The sequence below is a fragment of the Arachis ipaensis genome, chromosome B05, assembly GCF_000816755.2.
Source record: "Arachis ipaensis cultivar K30076 chromosome B05, Araip1.1, whole genome shotgun sequence".
NCBI lineage: Eukaryota > Viridiplantae > Streptophyta > Magnoliopsida > Fabales > Fabaceae > Arachis > Arachis ipaensis.
The window spans coordinates 89,572,666-89,597,819 of record NC_029789.2 but is presented as its reverse complement, the minus strand read 5'-3'; the positions used below and the strand labels follow the sequence as shown (position 1 = coordinate 89,597,819).

The window sequence follows — 25,154 nt, the reverse complement described above, 5'->3', positions numbered from 1 at the left end:
TTAACGTTGCAAGCTAGCTCCCTTTCCACGTTAGTGGTCACGTTAGTTAGACTAACGTGGCTGTTAACGTGGTTCTTCCTTTGCATTCCAACGTTAGTGACAAAGGTGGATGTCACTAACGTTGGCGATTCTTTGCTCCCTCCACGTTAGAGTCCACGTTAACTAAGTTAACATGGCAACTAACGTGGCTCAAAGTGGCTTAGTCCAACGTTAGTGACAAAGGTGAGTGTCACTAACGTTGGCCATTCTTTTGCTTCCCCATGTTAGAGTCCACGTTAATTGAGTTAACGTGGCACTAAACGTGGCCAATATGAGCTTGGTCCAACGTTAGTGACAAAGGTGAGTGTTACTAACGTTGGCTTCATTTTCTTCTTCCACGTTAGAGTTCACGTTAACTTAGTTAACGTGACTCTTAACGTGGGCTATGATGGCTTCGAGGACGTTATTGGCGATTACTTTTCTCATTAACGTTGCAAGCTAGCTCCCTTTCCACGTTAGTGGTCACGTTAGTTAGACTAACGTGGCTGTTAACGTGGTTCTTCCTTTGTTCCTTTGTCCTGAAATCAAGCAGTAGAGTGCATCAAAGTTCTAATCCAAGTCATGAGACATGCATCATCCAATTTGTCATTTAATTCATGCATCTCATGAAATCATGTAAAGTGCACAATGTTTGCTTGAATCAAGATGTAAGTGAAATTCTACCCAAAACTTGCTTATTTCCTAAGAAAATGCATGAAACTACCCTAAAACAGTAAAGAAAAGGTCAGTGAAACTGGCCAAAATGCCCTGGCATCACACGACCTGAGATTTAAATACTTCGGTTTATTTTTATTGGATTTGCTTTAGTGACAACCAAACTTTTGTACGAAAGGATTCTTTGTTGGTTTAGAACCTATACTAGCAATGGGAATTTATTGTGAATTCTTTACTAGTAAAAGTCCGTTCGTCAAGACACCCATGTAGCAAAGAAGAACCTGACATATTTCCGATAAAAAATTCAACTCTTCCCACACAGCAAGCTTCTCTTCCCTTGTATGCACACCATACACCAAGCAACCAGCACAAATAAAATTTTTGTTTGTCAATTCGCCTTCTATACACAACCATCTCTCCCCTTTGTAACAATTACTCAACCTAAACATCATAATATCCCACATTATTAATAAACCTCCAGAAGCACCTTCTGATCCCACAAATTCCAAACTCACCACATCATTACCCCAGAATTGTACTACATCAAACTTAGAAATCATATCCTTCTTTGTCTCTATCAATCCTAACATATTCACATTATTTTTACGCTTAAATTTTTTACCATTTTCCACTTTCCACACCCCCTAAACTCCTCATATTCCACGAACTAAAATCATTTAAAAGCTCTATTACATACCTTATTTCGATTTTTAGGACGGCACCTTCTTGCTTTCTCTTTCTGTTTTGCTTGCCTTCTTTTTTGTGCCAATACTTCATTCTGAGCTTGGAGAATAACCATAATGTCCTCATCCTCGTCATATAAAACAGCTCCTAATTCGACAGCCAGATCCCAAGCAGCCTTATTTTCAGCCATATCTTTATCCCAACTTCCTCCGTGTTCATCTTGATTAGTTTCACCGTCTGCATCCTACTCTGAGTCCTACAAATCTTCTAAGTTCCTTACAGCCCCTTCATCATCCAACCCAGTTTTCTGCACCACTGTATTTTCATCCTCTAAATCTGAATCTTGCACTGCATCACCCCTTATCAGACATATGCCAACATGATGCTTACCACTCTCGTCCAAACTAGCGTGGATCTCATTGACTACACTTGGTGGAATGTTTTTCTCTGCTGTGCTATTCAAACAATTCTTCGCACCTCTGCCAATCTCTGTTCCGGCTTTATTCTACTTGTCGGGTGCATAAGGGGCTTCACACTCTTCCCTACCCTCCACGCCATCAAGTTTAGCGCGGAGATTATCACCTCCGCCACTAGCAGCTGACTTCCGTACTGTTCCCAGATCTGCCTCGTCGGCGCTGTTCACCGTGTCATCAACCCCTTCGTGAACTCCATGACCAGCCACGCCCCTCTCTTCACCGTCGCCCGCAGCAGCAAGCAAGGAGGCCCTTTTAAAATGCACAATGATGTACTCTCCATCGCACCACACAGCCACTTCACCGCCACACCCCACTAACATATTGGGCCTTATATGCCTCAACCCAGCTGTTCATGCATCGGTTCGAGCTATAAAGGACCGGGTTGGCCGACCTCTTAGAAGGTTGGCCGACCTCTTAGAAGGTTGTCCCAAGACCGACCTCTTAAAAGGTTGGCCCATTACCGACTTCTTCTCAAAGAGATCGGCCAAATCACCATAGGAGTCCAAAGCAGGCCCAAATGAAGGAACACAGCCCAATCTAAAGGCAGCCAAAGCCCAGAAAGATAAAGGAGGTTCCCCTTAAAGATAAGATGACTTCACTCAAAGATAAGATAAGATAACTATCTTATCTCCAGAAAGGTCACTCCACACTATTATAAATACATTGGAGCACCCAGGTATAACTGATACTCTGATTCTACACAAAATACCTGCTTAAAGCCCATGCTAACTTAAGGCATCAGAGTCTCTTGCAGGTACCACCACCCTCCGGTGACGAAGGATCAGCAGCATCTCCAGCTCCACCAGTTCCACCAGGTCGGACACGACAGCTCTGGCCACCAGTTCCACCAGGTTAGACACGACAGCTCCGGCCACTATGTCCAACAAGTCGGACACGACAGCTCTGGCTACCATAGTAGATCTCATTCGAGATCGACCTTTTGTTTCAGGTAACCCTCAGAACATTGACGCCGTTGCCGGGAAACCTGGAAGTCATCCCATCACCATGACGGACGACCATGACAAGGACCATAACTCTGGTTTGGTGGACAGAACGCCAAACAAAAACACGGACTCCACCTCCAAAGACACACCTCAAAACGGGGGAGATAAGCAACCTTCAAGCACAAAAATTTTGGAAGCTATCCATGAGCAACAGAATCACCTTAAACAGCTGGAACAAGAAACTGAACTTCAATGGAAAGCCGAAAGAGACCTTTGGAGAGAAACAAGACGACATCGAAAGCTAAAGGACAAGCTCTTAAAGCTCGAAGCCGATCTCAAAACCAAGACCGCTCGATCCAGTCATGAAGATAGCCCCCACAAAGATCAAGACCCATTCACCAAAGAGATCATGAAAGCTAAAGTCCCAAAGGACTTTAACGCTCCCGACATGACCCCGTACAACGGTACATCGGATGCAAGCCATCACCTCAGCAATTTCAGAAGCAAAATGTATCTCACTGACGCCTCGAACACTATTCGATGCAAAGCCTTCCCGACTACCCTAACGAAGATAGCAATAATGTGGTTCGACAGTTTGCCTCCAAGATCCATCACAAGTTTTGACGACCTTGCTAAAAAGTTCCTCGCCAAGTTCTCCATCCAGAAGGATAAAGCCAAACATGCTCCAAGCTTGCTGGAAATTAAACAAGGAGATCGGAAAAGCCTTCGCAGCTACATGGAAAGATTCAACAAAGCATGCCTTGACATACAAAGTCTTCTAACAGAAGCGGCCATCATGGGACTCATCAATGGCATAAGAGAAGGACTTTTCAGCCACTCAATATCCAAAAAGTACCCAACATCTTTAAACGAGGTTCAAGAAAGGGTGGAAAAATATATCAATATGGAGGAGAACTCCCGATCGGGAGACAGCTCAAAAACTGAATTCTCCTAACCCACCACAAGACAAGGATAAAGAGACCAAGAAAAAAGAAGATCAACCTGGTGAGAAGCCTAGAAAATACCACAATTACACCCCTCTTCGGGTGTCTCTTGTGGATGTTTACCGAGAAATATGCAACACTGAGAAGATCCCACCACCTCGCCCAATCAAAAGAAGGGGAAATCAGACAGAATACTATGAGTACCACCGAATCTACGGACATCCTACTAACGAGTGTTTCGACCTAAAGAATGTCATAGAGAAATTGGGAAGAGAAGTGCGATTAGATCGGTACTTTGCCAATAAAGCGGTTGAACCAATAAAAATAAGAAGGGACGAAGAGGTCGGACAAGTTGAACGTCCACCTCACACCGAAGAGGTCGGACAAAGATGAACATCCACCTCACACCGAAGAGGTCGGATGAGTTGAATGTCCACCTCACACCGAAGAGGTCGGACGAGTTGAGCGGCCACCTCACACCGAAGAGGTCGGACGAGTTGAACGTCCACCTCACACCGAAGAGGTCGGACGCGTTGAACGTCCACCTCACAACGAAGAGGTCAGACGAGTTGAACGTCCACCTCACACCCTTGAGAGACATGTTCATATGATAAATGGAGGATTCGCAGGAGGAGGGATCTCTAAATCATCTCGCAAAAAACACCTCAAAGAGGTATATTAAGGAAGGGAGAGAGGTTTGAATAGGACAACGGAGTGTGAACAAGCCTTCCGAGATTTCAAAAATTCTTGGGGCAACCACCCATTCTTACCCGACCACTAGAAAGTGAAGAACTCATATTATACCTTGCAGTGGGAAGTCGGGCAATAACCTCAGCACTAGTCAGAGAAGACGAAAGTGGGCAACAACTCGTCTACTTCATCATCAAGGCTCTACAAAGGTCCAAACTAAACTATCAAAAGATAGAAAATTTCGCCTACGCAATCATACTCACTTCTCAACGACTCTGCCTATACTTTCAAGTTCACACTATAACAGTTCGGACCAACCAGCCCATAAAAGGCATGCTACAGAAAACAGACTTAGCTGGAAGAATCCTACAATGGGCAGTCGAGTTATCAAATTCAATCTTCAATATGAAGTTCGAACAGCCATTAAATCACAGAATCTGGCCGACTTCATTGCAGAGTACAATGACACCTCGGGAACTCCCACAAAGGGGAATCTCTACGTGGACGGATCCTCAAACAAAACCGGGAGTAGGGCAGGTGTGATAATAGAAAGCGATCAGGGAACCCAAATCGAACTCTCGCTAAAGTTTGAATTTCCTGCTTCAAATAATCAAGCCGAATACGAAGCATTACTGGCTGGTTTGAGGCTGGCTAAGGAGGTAGGAGTTCAAAAGCTCACCACCTTCAGTGATTCCAAATAGTTACCTGACAAATAGAAGGGAGCTACTGAGCTAAGGATCCTATTCCGAGGGTTACCTGAAACTGGAGGTCGATCTCAGACGAGATCTTCCGTACTGGTCAGTGCTGACGTGTCTGGCTGGTGAGTGGCGGCCGGAGCTATCATGTCTAACTGGTTGGACTGGTTGCACTGCTGATCCTTCTTCACCAGAGGGTAGGGGGTACCTACAAGGGACTCTGATGCTTAAGTTAGCAACGGTATTAAGCAAATTTTTAGTAAAATCAGAATATGAGTTATACCTGGGTGCTCCAGTGTATTTATAATAGGGTGGGCTGACCTTCTTAGATAAGATAAGTTAGTTATCTTATCTTATCTTTATCTTATCTTTGGGTGAGGTCAGTTTATCTTCAAGGGAACCGCTTTTATCTCTATAGAGTTGGACTGCCTTTGGACTTGGGTCGTGTTCTTCTATTTGGGCCCTTTACTGGGCTTTCTTGGCAGTTTGGCCGAGCTCTTTGAGAAGAGGTCGGATAGTCGGACCTGAAGAGGTCGGTCGTCTTGTCGCTAAACATCCCGGGTCGGATAGCTCGACCCAGGGTATGAACAGTGCCCCTGCTCGAGCTCGGTCTTTCTTTTTGAGGTCGAGTCTTAGTTTTAGGACTTCGATCTTTCTCTGGTGAAGCCGAACTCGAGCATTTGTCGACTTCTTTCTTTGTAGAGTCTTCCTTTTTGAATGTGGAACGTTTTCTTCTAAAAGCGCGCGCTTTGTATTAGCGCTCTGTTCTTGGGAACGTGTGAGGGTTTAATACCTTTATTAATTATTTTTTAGTACTCCATTTCCCTTGGCTCATTTATTTTGAATTTTACACACAAAAATGGTTTCTCTTCTTCGTTTTTGTAACTTCCCCCTTTACTCTCTCGCTTTCTGTTTTCGCCTGAATTTTGCATTTTTTGTGTTGCGGCGTCATTTGGCGATTTCTGTGCGATTCCGTATCTCCATCTTCAATCTCCTTCGAAGCTTCCTCCTTTGTTCAGGTTGGTTTTTCTTTCCTTGTACTTCTTTAGTCGTTTTGCTTTCGGCTTTTGATAGAGTTTCAATTTTTCTCTTGACGTCTTGACTTGGAAAATCTGAATCTTTACCGTATCACTGTGCGCCTGCTTGTTTACTATTTTGGGGATTTCTATTGCTTTTGAAATGGTCCCTTTGCATTCTAGGGTTCATACTGCTTGTTTTCTCGAAAGATTGTTCCTTTTTGTCATGCTGATAGTTTTTGCTGATGAATTCTGTGAAAGATAACGACTATTTCTTCGTGTTATTTTGCTTTTTCTGGAGGAATTTATTTCTCTAAAAAAAGGTGGCATCTTTGATGACTTCTTCTTGATATGTTTTTCTATTTTGCTTGCTAATAAGCTGAGACTGCGAATTTGGAAGGTAGCTACTTCGGTTTCGTTTGATTTGTAGCTTTCTGGGGATGCTGCTTTTTTGAGAAAGGGTTTCTCTTTGTCTTTGACGTGAGTTTTGTTGGGACGTTAGTTTTGTAGGTTTTCCTGAATCCTTGTTCCCTTACTGCCTCCAAAGGATGCCCCTGGACCTTCTGTATGGGTCCTGGGGTTTTCCTTTTGTTGTTTGTGCTGTCTGAATCATACTAGCCGAGTTGTTTTGTCTTTTGTCCGAGATATTTTTTAGTAATTCGATCTTCTTTTCTTGTTTGTAGGACTAGTTGGCCATGTCTTCTCGCAAAAATATTGTCGAGGTGTCTTCTAAGGTTCCCGAGGGGATGTCTGATTGGTTGGACTCCCTGGTGTTGCTGTGTGTTTCTTTAGCCAATTCTGAATTTTGCGTAGAGTTTAGAAAACATCACCGTCTCTGCAAGAGTAGAGATCAGGAGAGAAATTATGAATTGGTGGCACCTGACTACGAGGAGAGGGTTTCCTTCCCTGTCCCGACCCAAGGGGAGTGCCCTTTCTTTTATGCTTACGACTATTTTTTCAGCCAGTTGGACATCACTTTTCCCTTTACTTCTTTTGAGACCGATTTGCTATGGTCGTGTAATGTAGCTCCGTCCCAGCTTCATCCGAACTCCTGGGGTTTTATTAAGATTTTTCAGCTTCTTTGCCAAGAATTGGATGTTACCCCTTCTCAAACTCTTTTCCTTTATTTGTTTGTTTTAACTAAGCCTGGGATTTCTTCGAAAAAGAAAGCCCCGTGGGTTTCTTTTAGATCTGCACAAGGAAATAAGGTTTTTACCATGTATGACGAGTCTTTTAGGGACTTCAAGAATTATTTCCTCAAGATTCGAGCTGTTGAGGGAGCTCGCCCCTTTTTTCTGGAAGCGAATGATGGGCCATCTTTCCCTCTGTGTTGGCAGCAGAATGTAGTAGCATCCCGATATACGTGAAAAATGCTTGACGAGATTGAGTAGGCTTTTGTAACTGTTTTGGAGGACCTTTGGGGGGAACCTCCTCATCTAGATACTAAAAAATCCTTGGGGGACCCCTCCCTTGTTCGAACTGCACTGGTATTACTTGATATATATTACTTCTTATTTTTACTTTGCTTTCCTCTTTTTTCCTGGTCTGTAAAACTGCTGGTTTCTATTTTACAGAGATGGCCAAGAATAATGACTCGATGAAAGCTTTCAAGAAGGCAAGAAAGGCTGCTGCTGCTCAGAACATCTCGACCAAAACGGATGGGGAAGGATCTTCACAGGTGACGTCGAAACCGTCCGTGCCGAGCTCTCTTGGCCTGAGGAGAATGATCCCTACTCCTCGAGTCTGTCTAGTGGATCCTCCGCAGTCTTCTGCTACTGCTGCATCTTCTCCTCCGGTCGTTCCACCTTCCAAAAGACCTCGAACTATTGAACCTTTCAATCTGGATGCCCCTGACTTCGATGCTATTGGGTTTGTCGACCAGCAGATCGGTCCTTATGGTGCCCTCGCTATGGATGATGTGTCACTTCTTCACCATTTAAACTTTATAACTCGGAGTAGTGTCAAGATGGCACATATGGGGGCGGCCTTATATCGGACTGCCCAAGATCTTCCTCTTCATGCTACGAAGGCCTTTATGGAGGAGGCCAAATTAGAGTTCGATCGGATGAAAGTTTTGAAGGAGGAGCTCGAGGTGAAGGTGACCAAGCTAGAGAAAGAGTTGGAGGGTGAGAAGGCTAGTTCTATTGCCTTGGCGGCTTCTGTAAAGTTGGCTGAAGACACAACTTTGAGGCACAAGGATAGCTATGTTACGGCCTACAGGGAGGTGATGCGTCTTAGGGAGGAGTTGGAGTCTGCTCGGGTTGATTATGCCGAGCTCCAGGGTCATCTTGTAGGCAGCGTAAATGCTGCTTATGAGAACCTGAAGGAGCAGGTTCAAGTTCTTGCACCTGAGGCCAACCTTACTCTCTTCAGTCTGGATAATGTTGTAAACGATGGCAAGATTATCCCTGACGATCCTGATGACGATGATGTCGAACCCCTTCCTGTGCTGGTCGCCAAAGCCACTGTTGTGCCAACATCTTCAGCTCCTCCCGCTGGGGTTAGTCATCCCGAACCAGAGCCTGATTGTCAGATATTAAATCGGGATGATGGGACGGTGGATGCAATGCCCCTTCAGACTCGCCCTCCTTCACCCTGTGCTGCCGAGAAGCCTTCGGATCTTCCCTGATTATGTAAATGTTTTGTGTAGATAGCCCGGCCTGTGGGCTTTTAAAACTTTCTTTTTGTAATGTTGCTGACTGTTGACACTTTTTCAGTTGCTTATTTAGCAACTTTATTTTGAAAAACAAAAGATAGCTTCCAAGTTCTTGGGGCTGATTTGGGTAGCCTTTTTTGAGCTTGTTTTTATTACAACTTCATGCTTTTAATATCGTGTCGGTCCTTATCTATCTTGGTACCCTTTTTTTTTAGGTTTTCGGTAGTGTTGGAGCCTTGTTGCTCGACCTCTTTGGATTGCCTTTGTATTTCCTGCTTGTGGCTTTGATTCCTTTGAGGCTTCGGAAGTTATTTCTAGTAAACCTGCTTTGTTTAGACCTTCTATGAGGTCTCTTGCTAGGTATTACTTTTTATAACTTTAGCATTTTATGGAGGCCGACTTCGTTGTGTCAGGTCTTTCTAAGTTATTTTTGTAATCCTCTTTTTTGGACCTTGTTCAGGTCTCTTTTAGGGATTTACTTCTATAACTTTTATGTTTTGGGCCGACTTCGTCATGTCGGGCCCTTCTAAGTTATTTTTGTAATTCTCTTTCGTGGACCTTGTTCAGGTCTCTTTCAGGGATTACTTCGATAACTATTTTGCTTTGGGCCAACTTCGTCATGTCGGGCTCTTCTAAGTTATTTTTGTAATCTTCTTTCTTGGACCTTGTTCAGGTCTCTTTCAGGGATTACTTATATAACTTTTATGTTTTGGGCCGACTTCGTCATGTCAGGCCCTTCTAAGTTATTTTTGTAATCCTCTTTCTTGAACCTTGTTCAGGTCTCTTTCAGGGATTACTTCTATAACTTTTATGTTTTGGGCCGACTTCGTCATGTCGGGCCTTTCTAAGTTATTTTTGTAATCCTCTTTCTTGGACCTTGTTCAGGTCTCTTTCAGGGATTGCTTATATAACTTTTATGCTTTGGGCCGACTTCGTCATGTCGGGCCCTTCTAAGTTATTTTTGTAATCCTCTTTCTTGGACCTTGTTCAGGTCTCTTTCAGGGATTACTTCTATAACTTTTATATTTTGGGCCGACTTCGTCATGTCGGGCCCTTCTAAGTTATAGTAATCCTCTTTTATAGGGCTGGCCAGACCTCTTTCTAGGGATTTACTTATAACTTGGGTTATTGTGACTGGTCCGACTTCTTAATGTCGGCCAGTCTTTAAGTTATTTTTTAGCAATCCATTTTATTAAGACCTCGTCAGGTCCTTTCTATGGATCACTTTCGATAACTTCTTGCATTATTCTTTTTTCATCTTTGCCGATTTGTAGAAATTGGGTTTAATCCTCGCTTGGTCGACCTTTTGATGGATTTGGTTTTCATCTCTGTTGGTCTTTATCGCGATCGTGCAGTGAATTCGATTTTCACTTTCTGCTGATCTGTTGCTTTGTAATCGGACGATGAATGTTTCAGATTAATGCGGCTTGAGAATTTGTAGAATATCTAAACATATTTTATTCAAAAGAAAATGCAAATATACATGTGGAAGCTTTATCCCTCTAAGTTGGGCAATTTATAGGTCTTGGCTTGGCGCCTCATTAAAAAACCTTTTCAGGAAAAAGAGTGCGCCTTATCCTAAGATCCTTTATCATCCCTAACTATAGTACCTTCTTAGGTTGCAGGCGTGCCATGACCTAGGAAGTTCTCGTCCATCGAGTTCGGACAGTCTGTAGTAGCCCTTTCCCAGTACTTCTACGACTCGGTAGGGTCCTTTCCAGTTTGCTGCCAGTTTTCCTTCTCCAGGTCGAGTTGTTCCGATATCATTTCGGATTAGGATGAGGTCATTCTCAGCGAAACCTTGTGGCACTACCTTTTGATTATATCTCAAAGCCATTCGACGCTTTAGTGCTTCTTCTCTGATCCGAGATCTTTCTTGGACTTCCGGGAGTAGGTCAAGTTCTTCCCTTTGAAGTTGGGAGTTGGCTTCTTCATTATAGTGGACCACTCTAGGCGACCCTTCTTCAATCTCTACCAGGATCATTGCCTTCATTCCATATGTTAATCGGAAGGGTAATTCTTTTGTGGTGGAATGTGGCATTGCTCGCTATGCCCATAGGACTTGTGGGAGCTCCTCAGCCCAAGCTCCCATTGCGTCCTGTAATCTCCGTTTTATCCCAGCCAATATGACTTTGTTGGCAGCTTCAGCTTGTCCATTGGCTTGGGGATGTTCTACGGAAGTGAATTGTTGTTTTATGTTCAAGTCGGCGACTAACTTTCTGAAGCCTGCATTTGTGAATTTGGTGCCATTGTCTGTGGTGATGGAGTATGGAACCCCAAACCTTGTGACAATGTTCCTATATCAGAATTTTCGACTTCTTTTTGCAGTGGCATTAGCTAGGGGTTCTGCCTCGATTCACTTTGTAAAGTAGTCTACCCTTACTATAAGGAATTTAACTTGTCCCGATCCCTGAGGAAAGGGTCCGAGAAGGTCGAGTCCCCATTTTGCAAATGGCCATGGTGAGGTCACGCTGCTGAGTTCCTCTGGTGGGCAATGTGAAAGTTGGCATGTTTCTGGCATGGTAGACATGTCTTTACGAACTCTGTAGCTTCCTTTTGTAGAGTTGGCCAATAAAATCCTGCTTGGAGTACTTTTTTGGTGAGAGTTTGCGCTCCGAGATAATTGCCACAAATGCCACTGTGTACTTCTTCTAGAACTTCCTTTGTGTTGGAAGTCGGCACACATTTTAATAATGGGATTGAAATCCCTCTCTTGTATAGAGTATTGTTTATAATGGTGTAATGTTGTGCCTCTCGTTTTGACCTCTTTGCCTCCTTTTCGTCTGTAGGTAGTGTTTCTGTTTTGAGGTAGTTAATTATGGGAGTTATCCATCCTTGATCCTGACCTGTTATAGCTAGGACTTTTTCTTCTTCCGAGATTGACGGACTCTGTAGTATTTCTTGGATGAGGCTTCTATTGTTGCCCCCTGGTTTAGTGCTGGCTAGCTTTGAGAGTGCGTCAGCTCGGGCATTCTGTTCTCGGGGTATATGATGGACCTCATATTCTCCGAGTTGTCCAAGCTGTTCCCTGGTTTTGTCCAAGTACTTTTTCATGGTGGGGTCTTTAGCTTGGAAGCTCCCTGCTATTTGTGAAGTGACTACTTGTGAGTCACTGAAGATGGTAAGCTTTTGAGCTCCAACCTCCCTAGCCAGCTTCAAACCAGCTAATAGTGCCTCATATTCTGCTTGATTGTTTGAGGCAGGGAACCCGAATTTGAGGGAGAGTTCAATTTGAGTCCCTTGGTTGCTTTCAATTATCACACCCGCGCCACTTTCATTTTTATTTGAGGAACCGTCCACATAGAGATTCTATTCTGTGGGGTTTCCGGGGTGTCTGTAAATTTTGCAATGAAGTCGGCCAGGTATTGTGATTTAATGGCCGTCCGAGCTTCGTATTAAAGATCAAATTCGGACAACTTGACGGCCTATTGCAAGATTCTACCTGCTAAGTCCGTTTTCTGCAAAATCTCCTTTATGGGCTGGTTGGTCCGAATCCTGATGGTGTGAGCTTGGAAGTATGGATGAAGTCGTCGAGATGTTAGTATGAGGGCGTAGGCAAATTTTTCTATTTTTTGGTAGTTCAGCTCAGATCCTTGTAATGCTTTACTGATGAAGTATATGGGTTGTTGCCCACTGTCGTCTTCTCGAACTAGTGCTGAGGCTACTGCTCGACTTCCTACCGCGAGGTACAATATGAGTGGTTCTCCTTTCCGTGGCTGAGTTAGGATAGGTGGTTGTCCCAGGAATCTTTTAAACTCTTGGAAGGCTTGCTCGCACTCCGTTGTCCATTCAAACTTTTTTCCTTTCCTTAGAGTGGCATAGAAGGGGAGAGATCTTATTGCCGATCTGGCTAGAAATATGGACAAGGGTGCCAATCTCCCATTGAGTTGTTGCACTTCTTTGACGTAAGTCGGGCTTTTCATGTCGAGTATGGCCCAGTATTTATCCGGATTTGCTTCGATTCCTCTTTGTGTGAGCATAAAACCCAGGAATTTACCAGCTTCTACTGCGAAGGTGCATTTTGCAGGATTGAGTCGCATGTCATGCCTTCTTATAATGTCGAACACTTGGGTCAGGTCAGACAATAGCGTCTCTTCACTTTGTATCTTTATTAACATGTCGTCTACATAGACTTCCATGATTTTTCCGATATGATCCGAAAAGACTTTATTCATTAACCTTTGATAAGTGCTCCTGTGTTTTTAAGACCAAAAGGCATTACGATGTAGCAGTAGTTTGCTTTTGGGGTTAAAAATGAGGTTTTTTCTTGGTCGGGTGGATGCATTGGGATTTGATTGTATCCCGAATACGCGTCCATGAACGAGTGGTATTTATATCCAGAGGAGGCATCCACCAGGGCGTCGATACTTGGGAGTGGATAAGGATCTTTTGGGCAGGCTTTGCTGAGATCAGTGTAGTCGGTGCACATTCGCCACTTCCCGTTTGATTTTTTCACCAAGACGACGTTAGCTAGCCATAATGGGTACTTGACTTCTCTTATGAATCCTGCCTTCAACAGAGCTTGTACCTGCTCTTCCACAGCTTGGGATCATTCTGGTCCGAGCTTTCTCCGTCTCTGTTGTACTGCTTGAGATCCTGGGTAGACCACTAACTTGTGGCACATTAATTTGGGGTCTATGCCTGGCATGTCTGCAGCTTTCCATGCAAAGAGGTCGACATTATCTCGTAAGAACTGTACGAGTAATTCTTTTATGTCTCCTCTGGGAATCGTACCAATATTGGTTGTTTTGTCCAGGGTGTCTCCGATCTGGATTTTCTCTATTTCACCTTCGGGTTGTGGGCGGAGTTCTTCTCGCCTCTGAACTCCCCCAGTTCGATTGTGTGGAATTTCTTTCCTCTGCCTCTGAGGTTTAGACTTTCTTTGTAACAACGGTGCGCCATCTTCTGATCTGCTTTTATTGTAGCTATCCCTTCTGCAGTTGGAAATTTCATGCATAAATGTGGAGTTGAGACTATTGTGCCGAGTTGATTCAATGTTGTCTGACCTATTAAGGCATTGTAGGCTGAACTCACATCGACCACGATGTAGTCTATCTTGAGTGTTCTAGATTGGTTTCCTTTTCCGAAGGTAGTGTGTAGTGAAATGTATCCAAGTGGTTGAACTGGGGTGTCTTCTAGTCCGAACAGACTATTTAGATATGCTCTAAGTTCTTTTTCTTCCAGGCCGAGCTTGTCGAAGGCAGTTTTAAACAAGATGTTGGTGGAGCTCCCTTGGTCTATCAGTGTGCGGTGGAGATTTGCGTTTGCCAGTATAATACTGATGACCATGGGATCATCGTGTCCTAAGATGATACCAGATGCGTCTTCTTTGGTGAAAGTGATTGCAGGGATGTCGAGTGCTTCCTCTTTACCCTTAACATGACATACTTCTTTGAGATATCTTTTGCGAGATGACTTGGAGACTCCTCCTCCCGCAAATCTGCCGTGTATCATGTGGACGTGTCTTTCTGGTGTGCGAGGCGATTCGTCCGACATCTTCGTCTCTTCTTCTTTTTCTTTGTTCATCGTCCCGGGTGGCCAGGTACCGATCTAATTTTCCCTCTCTTACTAATTTTTCTATGACATTTTTTAAGTCAAAACATTCGTTGGTGCAATGCCCGTGGATTCGATGATATTCACAATATTCAGTCTGATTTCCTCCTCCTTTTTTGCCTTTGAGTGGTCGAGCTGGGGGTATTTTTTCAGTGTGGCAAACTTCTCTGTAGACATCTACAAGGGACACCCGAAGAGGGGTGTAATTGTGGTATTTTTTGATTTTTTCCCCTTGTCGATCTTCCTTCTTTTTGGACTCTTTATCCTTATCCCGGGAGGGATAGGTGAATCCAGATTTTAAGGTTTCTCCTAGTCAAGAGTTTTCCTCCATGTTGATGTACTTCTCTGCTCGTTCTTGCACTTCGTTCAGAGATGTAGGGTATTTTTTTGATATAAATTGACTAAAAGGTCCCTCTCGCAAGCCATTGATGAGGCCCATAATGGCAGCCTCTGTTGGTAGGCTTTGTATGTCCAGGCATGTTTTGTTGAATCTTTCCATGTAACTCCAAAGGCTTTCCCGATCTCCTTGCTTAATTCCTAATAGACTTGGGGCGTGTTTAGCCTTATCTTTCTGGATGAAAAATCTGGCCATAATCTTCTTGGCTAAGTCATCGAAGCTTGAGATAGACCTAGGAGGTAGATTGTCGAACCACCTGATTGCTTTCTTTGTTAAAGTAGTTGGAAAGGCTTTGCAGCGGACTGCATCTGAGGCGTTGGTGAGATACATTCTACTTCTGAAATTGCTAAGATGATGACCGGGATCTGTAGTGCCATCGTACAAAGTCATGTCCGGAAGTTTGAAGTCCTTAGGGATTTTGGTCTTCATGATCTCCCTAGTGAATGGGTATTGATCCTTACGAGAGTTGTTCTTAGGCGTGGATCGAGTAGCTTTGGCTTTGAGATCGGCTTCGAGTTTTAGAAGTTTATCTTCTAATTCTCGGCGTCGCCTTATCTTCCTTCGTAGATCCTTCCCAGCTTCTCGCTGATGTTGGGCTTCTTTTTCAAGTTACTTTAAACGATTTTGAAGCGCCTCTATTGCTCCCGGATTTGGTGAATTTTTGTTCTCGTTAGATTCCGGGGTATCTTTCGGTGTAGTGTCCGCATTTTTGTGCGGCGCTCTATCCTCTAGATCTGAATCGTGGTCGTTGTCATGGTCATCCGCCATGGTGGTGGGGTAACTTCTGGGTCCCCGGTAATGGTGCCAATGTTCAGAGGGTTACCTGAAGCTGGAGGTCGATCTCGGACGAGATCTTCCGTACTGGTCGGTGCTGACGTGTCTGGCTGGTGAGTGGCGGCCGGAGCTGTCGTGTTCGATTGGCTGTACTGCTGATCCTTATTCACTAGAGGGTGGGGGGTACCAGCAAGGGACTCCGATGCTTAAGTTAGCAAGGGTATTAAGCAGATTTTTAGTAGAATCAGAGTATGAGTTATACCTGGGTGCTCCAGTGTATTTATAATAGCGTGGGCTGACCTTCTTAGATAAGATAAGTTAGTTATCTTATCTTATCTTTATCTTATCTTTGGGTGAGGTCAGCTTATCTTCAAGGGAACCACCTTTATCTCTATAGGCTTGGACTGCCTTTGGACTTGGATCGTGTTCCTCTATTTGGGCCCTTTACTGGGCTTTCTTGTCAGTTTGGCCGAGCTCTTTGAGAAGAGGTCGGATAGTCGGACCTGAAGAGGTCGGTTGTCTTGTCGCTAAACATCCCGGGTCAGATAGCTCGACCCAGGGTATGAACAGATCCCACCATGAAAAAATACCTGGACAAAACCAGAGAACAGCTCAGACAATTCCGGGGATATGAGGTCCGACATATACCTCAGGAATAGAATGCCCGAGCTGATGCACTTTCAAAACTAGCCAGCACCAACAGCTCAGACAATTCGGGGGATATAAGGTCCAACATATACCTCAGGAACAGAATGCCCGAGCTGATGCACTAGCCAGCACCAAACCAGGGGATAATAATAGAGGCCTCATTCAAGAAACACTACAAAATCCATCAATCTCGGAGGAAGAAAAGGTCCTAACCATATCAGGTCAGGGTCGTTCCCCTGGAGTCAATGAAGGAAAGCAAACCCTCTCCTCAGGGTCCGGAGACACCAACTCATGATTCTTCTCCTCATCTCTATCCCTACAAATTCTATGGAACCTCCTAAGTCGCATACACTACTCAGGAACACTGATGCACGAAAAACTTGTCTCGTAACAAATTTCCTTCGGCAAGTGTACCGAATTTCATCGTCAAGTAAAAACTCACAATAGAGTGAGGTCGAATCCCACAGAGATTGATTGATCAAGCAACTTTAATTAGAGGAATGTTCTAGTTGAGCGAATCAGAATTTGAGTTGAGAATTGCAGAAAATAAAATGGCGGGAAAGTAAATAACAGAAAAAGTAAATGCTAGAAATAAAGAGCTGAAAGTAAATGACGGAAAGTAAATTACAGAATTGTAAATGGGAATGGGGTAATTGCTCATGAAAGTAAATGACAGAAACTAAAGAGAATGGGTAAGATCAGAAATGGGGAGTTCATTGGGCTCAGGAGATGTTGCATTCTCCGGATCAATTTCATTTTCATCTCTTCCTCAATCAATGCATTCATTGATCTCCTTGGCAATCTTAAGTGATCGAATTACAATTCCTTGTAATTCAATCTCTCAAATCTTGATCAATAGCCAATTCCTTAGTCAATTGCTCATGAGAAGACATGAAGTATGGTCACTGATTATACCACATGCATTTTCCAAATCAAGTATTGAGAGGATTATAGTCACATATCCATCCAAACCCAATTTGGTCCAGCATGAGAAAGCATTTCTAGCATGATCTCTTCCTTCCTCTTTCAAGGTTCAGAAGAGATCCAAGTTTGAATAGCTTCTTTTCCAAGATAACTATCCAATTGGATGAAGATCAAAAGCTTTCAAGTAAAATCAAGAAAATAGATAGAAGAAGAATAATGAAAACTAGTATTGATCCATCAAATTACAACAGAGCTCCCTAACCCAATGAAAGGGGTTTAGTTGTTCATAGCTCTGGAAAATAAAAGCAAAGATGGAGAATACATCATGAAAACAAAACTAGAAGTACAGAGAATGGGAAGTGGCGAATGTGCACCGATTACAACTGTCCAAGTTCTTATAAATCCGGCTTCCAACTGTCCAAGTTCTTCCATGCTTGGCCATCAGCAGGGTGCCTTATGCAACCATCTTTCAAACGCTGCTCATCATGCCACCTCAACGCCTCTGCTGTGTTTGGGCACATAAAAAGCCTTTTAAGCCTTGGTATTAAAGGAAAGTATCTTAAGGTTTTTGCAGAAACCTTATAAACTTTATTTGGAAGCACAAAGTCCTCTTCGTTGCCATCCGTAGTAGGAGTCTGATTATATCGAGACTCTCCACAGATACGGCAAACTGAGTCATTTATGTACTCATTTCGATACAACATGCAGTCATTAGAACATACATCAATCTTTTCATAGTCAAGACCCAACTCTTTAACCATATTCTTAGCTTTATTAAAAGACGTGGGAATGTTCAAATCAGGTATAGCTTCTTTCAATAACTCCAAGAGGGAGGTCAAAGATGTGTTACTCCACCCATGTAGACACTTCAAGTGGTAAAGACGAATGATGAACGATAATCTCGAAAATCCAGATGTACAATTCGGATATAATTCCAGACCTGCTTCGTCTACTAGCTTATAAAATCTCTTCGCATCTTCATTCAACCAACTATTCCCCCCTCAAGATTTGCCATATTTTCGAATGCGTCACGCAGCAACCCGTCAATATCATCAAGGCCGCCTCGATCATCCATGTCAGTATCTACTACTGTTGGGATTACTGATTTCCCATGATTAGTCCATCGTTTATAACCTTCGACAAACCCATAGAAAATAAGATGCTCATATACGGCATCTCGTTCACGCCAATAAGTGTTTCCACACTTTGCACATGGACATTGGATTTCTTTTCCAACCGGTTTCCCTTTAGGAAGGCAAACTCTAAAAAACTATTTACACCAACTATGTACTCGTTCTCAAATCTTGGTGAATCCATCAAATCTTTTGACAAAATATGATTAAACCTAATAATGCAAATATCTGAACTTACTAAACATGGTATAATAGGTCAATTATAGTGACAATCTAGCTACCATATACACACTACCTAAATAACTAGGAGATCAAATTATAATATATATCAAGTATGATATAAACTTACTGCTTAGTTCCTTCATTTTGAGATGCCATTTGAAGTTGTTATACACTGTGCCACAACAACTACTCAACTCCTTTTGTCTTTACCAGTCCAAAAATAATATCCTGTATGCAAAACAAAACAAAAAAATTCAAGAGAAGGTAAATCTATATGAAGAATTAAATTATTAAACCTCCATTCCCTGCCTCTAAATTTTATTTTAAAAAAAGAAAACTATATTTTTTAATTTTATTTTTTTAACATTGGAAAGAGCATTAATCTTTAAAATTGGTCTTTCAATTTAAGTTTTATATAAAATTAATTGTACCTTAATTTTTATTTAAATTTATTAATAAATAATTTTTTTATACACTTGATTTTGACATTAAAAGGGGGTTATGGTTAATTAGAGTATGTAATAAGATCTGTGTTATTATAATTGATAATCAAATAAAAGGTTAATAAAGTTATTATAAAAATAGATAAAAGAAAATGACATACGCGTTATTGTTTAATACATTAAAAGGATGAAACATAAAGCAAATGAACATAATTCGGATTGAAGGGATTAAAAGCTATGTTGCACAGGTAGGGGCACACACATATATAAGAGAAAATTGAAAATCACAAACTTCACAGAATAAAAAGTCAAAATTCACAAAAATAAAATAGAAAACACAAACTGTTTTCAATTTTGGCATAACAAGCAGTCAATTAATCACATAGCATTATATTTATAGCAACATGTCTACACCTAATTGCAAATTTTCTTTTTATTTTCTTTTCCAAGGCAACACACAAGCTGAGCAATGGTGCTCCTTGTTTCTATGATACCAATCCAATTTCTTCCACAACCTTAAACCCTATACTTTTCCGTCAAACCCTTACCCGAATAAATTTGCAATTCCTCAAATTGTATCAGGTAAAATTGCATGTCAAACAAAATGTTCACTCAAAAAATACATTATGAAAAATGAAAAATTCATCAGTAAAATGAATAAAACAATTCGGAGCAATCTAAGCCTTGATCATTGATAAACAACTTTCTATAATTGATAGCATCAGATAAAGAATATAGAAATGAAAAAGAATAAAAAACAAATAAGGATACAATTTTAACTATAAGCATCGATGAATACAATAAACAAGAAGCAGAGAAATTTCTATGAAGGTAAAAAAAGGAAAGAAAGAAAGAAGAAAACCTTGCTGTAATGGTAGTTTGAAGATAGAAGAAGAGGATGAAGCGAAAAATGAAGGAAGAGAATAGAGAAACGAAAAGGATAGCAAAGCGAGAGAGAAGAAGCTCTTTCAGTAATGGGTCGGGTTCGGACTGGTAAAAAAAAGGAGATAGAATAAACAGTAGAGAGAAGAAGCTCTTTCAGTAATTTAGGACAGGGCAGATCACTAAACCAGCAGCATAAAACTAAATTAGAACAGGGCAAGTCATTACCAGCACAGGAAAACCAATTTCAGATAGAATAAACATCAGAATTCAAACCTAAATCTACTACAAAATCAATTGACTACCTAATATATCAAGATATTTGTTTCCATTAGGTGCTCTGCTTTATTAAAGAATTACTATGCCACTCTAAGGATCAAGTACATCTCAGTAAAAATCTTATTCAGTCTAACAATGGAAACTGCAAAACATGTAATAATAAAAGTAATAGATCTCCGAACACAAATTCAAGTATAATAACAGAACAGTTTACATTCATGAATTGCAATATATCTTGGCCTTATGTGAATACTAGAGTAGAATGTTTCAGACTAAATTAAAACAAAATTCATTCAAGTGAAGGCATGATATTATTAGTGGAACATCTCAAAGGATAAAGCTTACCACTTGCTGTCACAAAACTTTTTTCAATTAAGGGATGAGAAATATAGAAGAAATAGCCATATAAAAAATAATTAGTTTTTTTTTTCTGTATTTGGGCCTTGGCATAAGATTTGTGGTGAACAACTAATATCACATTACAAAGCTTCAAAATCTTGTATAACATTAAATACATAATCAAATGGCACTGCAAAAGAACATTGGCAACTCTTGCAAGGAGAAATTAAATGCACATCTAAACAAAGACAAGCAACAATTCAATATCACATTACACAAGCATGCATAATTTGATGAGATCCGTGAGAGGCCTTGCTTTCTTGTTGAACAAGGTTAATTAACTATCATCACTGATGATGTCACCATAAATTCGCTGACAAGGACATCAGGGGAAACAAGGAGGAATGAAAAGCCAAGTTTTAGTCATCATCATTTACCACCATAATATACTGTGTAATTTTGCCATCTAGATATAATATTTAGGGATACATTGATTTATAATTTACATTCTAACATATTAAAAAGGTCAAATATGATAAGAGCAAGTATTTAGTTAAAATAGTCTTTATCTTATTTTTTATATTGTATTTGTGTGACATAACAGTGGATTATTTTGACAGGGTAATACAACTTTGCTGCCACTCTCTACACAAAGAACTACCCATAGCAGAAACTACATCAAGATGCAGCTGGTGATTTGATAAACTCAAATATATAGTGACTTCCCCAACAGGTAGGCGGCATAAACATTCTAGATTTTTTAAGTTCATATATAAGTAGTTATTGATTGCAAAAATAAACCACACAATCCTGCATAAACTTAAACTAAGGTATGTTGAATATATTTTACCAGGCCGTGGCTAAGAGCTGTGATATATAACTTCTCCCACTTCAATACCAGTCTCCTCCCTTGTTCTCTTCTCACATGCAGCTTCATCCAAACTTTCTCCATCCTAAATACAACAAGTGGATACAAGCAAATTAAACTTCTACATGTGTGTACAACTGATTAAAACTATAAAAACTAGGAAATGATCTGTGCAAACTTAGGCCAATGAAACCTAGTTCTATTTCTGCCAATCCAATATGCTTACCACTTAATAGCATCAAAGGTATTAAAACCCTATTGCTGAACTTGAAAATATTTACACGAGCACCCAAACCCTATTGCTTCTGCTGAACTTGAAAAGAGTACACAGGGTGAGCTCACGGTGACAGGGAGCTCGTGGTGAGGCAGAGACACGACGTGAAGTAGTGACGGCAGCACACGATGCAAAATAGGGAAGCAACAACAAGCCTCGCGAGGAGGCAAAGAAGCAACGACGACCTTCGGCTCACGCAGTGAAGAGAGACAGAGTTCAGGTCCGCGATGGAGGGGTTTTTGCCTTCGGCGATGGTTGGAGCTGGGAGAAAGGAAAACGGCGTAGTGGAGAGAGACTGAGTTGAGCTACGAAGGAGGTAGAAGAAGAAGAAGAACGAAATGGCGCACCACCACACACGGGTTTCGATGGCTAGCTAGGGATTTCTTCTTTTTCTTTTTCTTTTTTCTAAGTTACCAGCTGGGACTAATGGGGATTTTGGGAGGGAAGGGGGGATTTTGGGAGGGAGGGAAAATGGCCACGTTTTGGTTTTGGGGAGGGATAATAAAAATAAATGAAAAAAATGAGATTTTAACTAAAGAGAAGAAATTAAACGATGCAGTTTTGGGATACCTATAAAAATAAAATTAAAAAAACCGTGGTTATAGGGTACTTTAGGCCACCCTTAATAACCGTGACCATAGATACTCTATGGTCACTCTTTTTCGGAAAACCGTGACCATAGATTCTTTTAGGTCACCCCCTAAAACCGTGACCATAGATACTTTTATGTCACTCACCAAAACCGTGACCATAGACCCTTTTAGGTCACCCTTTTGAAAAATCGTGACCATAGACCCTTTTTAGTCACTGTAAAAAACCGTGACCATAGACCCCTTTAGGTCACCCCCAAAACCGTGACCATAGACCTCTTTAGGTCACTCCAAAAAACCGTGACCATAGACCTCTTTAGGTCACCACAAAAAACCGTGACCATAGACCCTTTTAGGTCACCCTTTTTTGAAAAACCGTGACTATAGACCCTTTTAGGCCATCCTTTTTTAAAAAATCGTGACCATAGGTACTCTATGGTCACCTTTTTTCTAAAAACCGTGACCATAGCTTTTTTTTGTCACTGCAAAAAACTGTGACCATAGATTTTTTACCGTAACCAAAAAAAACGTGGCCATAGACCCAAAATGTTGTAGTGATTACAAGTAAAAACAGGTGTAGAATTTTAGAAAACAAATAAGATTAGAGTTTAGAAATTTTCAACAGACAAATAAAATAAAATTGAACTTAAAAAAAATTAAATCTAAAGATAAAATTAGGGTAAAATCAAAATTTCATTTTACTTTATTTGTTGTCAATTTTATTAATCAGATGAAGCAAAAAGTAGCCCAACACGTAGAAAATGAAGCAATGTAAGAAATTTTATTACAATCTAAAGTATATTTAGTATTTATTGTGCATTCATAAAAATTTTTATAGTCTAACATATTAAATGTTTTTAAAAATATGTAAAAGTTTTTACACAATGTAAAACTAGGAGAAGAACAACGATAATATATGTATCGTATGCCAATCAAATGCATATCAATAAAGCAAAATATTGGTTTTTGATCACTTAATTAAATATATATCTTGAATTCAAATTTCGAAACTAGAATTGTTGTTAAAACTATTGAAGACCTTCTGTAAATTGAGATGAATTAGCTAAAATTTTGATAATGAGAATGGAACAAAAATAAAGAGTAATACTTCAAATAGGTCTTAAGAAATTTACAGTCGGACAGATTTGTCTCCAACAAAATTTAATTAAAATTTTTACTCTGATGTTTTTAGTTATACATCAGATACGTCTCCATGACAGTTTGACCCGCTCAAGACATCTTACGTGAAGGTTAACGAGTTGACATGTCAGGTTAACTGCTACGTGTCACCTCTAGGACAATTTAGTCCCCATCCAAGTTGGACAAAACGACGTCATATTGGATCATGAGGCGAACGACGTCGTTTTGTGAAGGACAAATTCGTCCCCACCATGGAAGGTAGAGTTGCGAAACGGCAACGTTTTAAATGGGGAACCTATCTACCTGTTCGAGAGGACCTATCTGCCAGATGATTATGCTTCTATAAGGACTTATTTGTCTGATAACCTAATGTTTGAGACCTATCTAACCTATAATTGGTGACATTACCCTCAAATATATTCATTGCCCTTTTTTGGTTTCATTGAAAAAACAGGTTAATGTATCTGGACCTATAGTTTGCAAAATTCTAATCCTCCCTCTCATGATAATCAAATTGAATATTCTCGTTCACATGTCACAAAAAAATATCTTAGATAATTCTAAAGTATGCTAATTTGAATGACTTAATGTGTATGTTGAACGATGACTTGGAGGAGAGAGTGAAGCAGTTGGAGAATCTGTTGTCGAAGAAGAATGAGGATAGCCAAGTTGTGAAAAAACATACTGTTTTTGCTTTGTTTAGGGGTATAATAATTGGAAGCATTGGTAGTTGTAGTTGTGTTTTGTATATATGTGGTGGCTGTTTAGGCAAGTTTTAATCTGTGTTGATTATCAAATTGTTAGATTAAAATGTTTCATTATATTTAGATGGATATGCATGAAATCAATTGTGGTGAAATAGTATAAAAGAAATACATTGCTTTTGGTTTGTTTCATCCATTTATCTCGGTATTGGAATAAATTTGAGCAATCTAGATCCTGTGTCACTAGTTGCAACTGCCATGTTCTCAGCACTAACACTCTTCTGAGCCTTGGGCCTGATTACTGTTTGCTATGGATGTCTAAAAGGTTGCTGAGCCTGGAATTAACAGAATTATTATGAGGATGTTTCATACAGATTTCAATATACGCATTAAGTCATTCAAAATTAGCATATTTTGGGATTGTCTGAGACATTTTTTTGTGACATGTGAAGGAGAATCTTCAATTTGAGTGTCATGAGAGGGAGGATTAGAATTTTGCAAGCTACCAGGTCTAGATACATCAGCTTGTGTTTTCAATTAAACCAAAAAAAGACAATGAATATATTTGAGGGTAATGTCACCAATTATAGGTCAGATAGGTCCCTAAATATTAGGTTATCAGACAAATAGGTCCCTATAAAAGCACAATTATCAGGCAGATAGGTTTGATGGAGATGAATTTGTCCTCCACAAAACAGTGTCGTTCGCCTCATGATCCAATACGACGTCGTTTTGTCCAACTTGGATGGGGACCAAATTGTCCTGGAGGTGACACGTAGCAGTTAATCTGATACGTTAACCCGTCAACCTCTACGTAGGACGTTCTGATCGGGTCAAACTGTCATGGGAACGTATCTGATTTATAACTAAAAACATCAGAATCAAAATTTTAATAAAATTTTGTTGGAGACAAATCTATCCAACCATAAATTTTTTGAGAACCTATTTTGAGTATTACTCAAAAATAAATATAACGAATAAATAAAGATTACATATCATGTGGGGGGATGCCATTTGACTTTTTGAGGCCGGCACGAGAGCGCAAGACACGCATGTATGCTGGTGCATCATCATATCACTTACACTTATCACAGTCACAAAACAAAGTATACATATGAGGGATAAATACCTAAGGACAATAGAATTCGGTTAATATAAACAGTAATTTTAAAATTTTAACTATATA

General features: G+C 40.8%; 1 long non-coding RNA gene across 1 annotated transcript; it reads right to left on the bottom strand.

Moving 5' to 3' along the window:
- Positions 17,438-22,013, bottom strand: LOC110272205. The gene is made up of 4 exons (XR_002363204.1): positions 21,487-22,013; positions 21,243-21,345; positions 18,577-18,677; positions 17,438-18,439 (listed from the first exon to the last, which is right to left on the bottom strand). It is a non-coding gene; the product is annotated as an uncharacterized LOC110272205 (long non-coding RNA).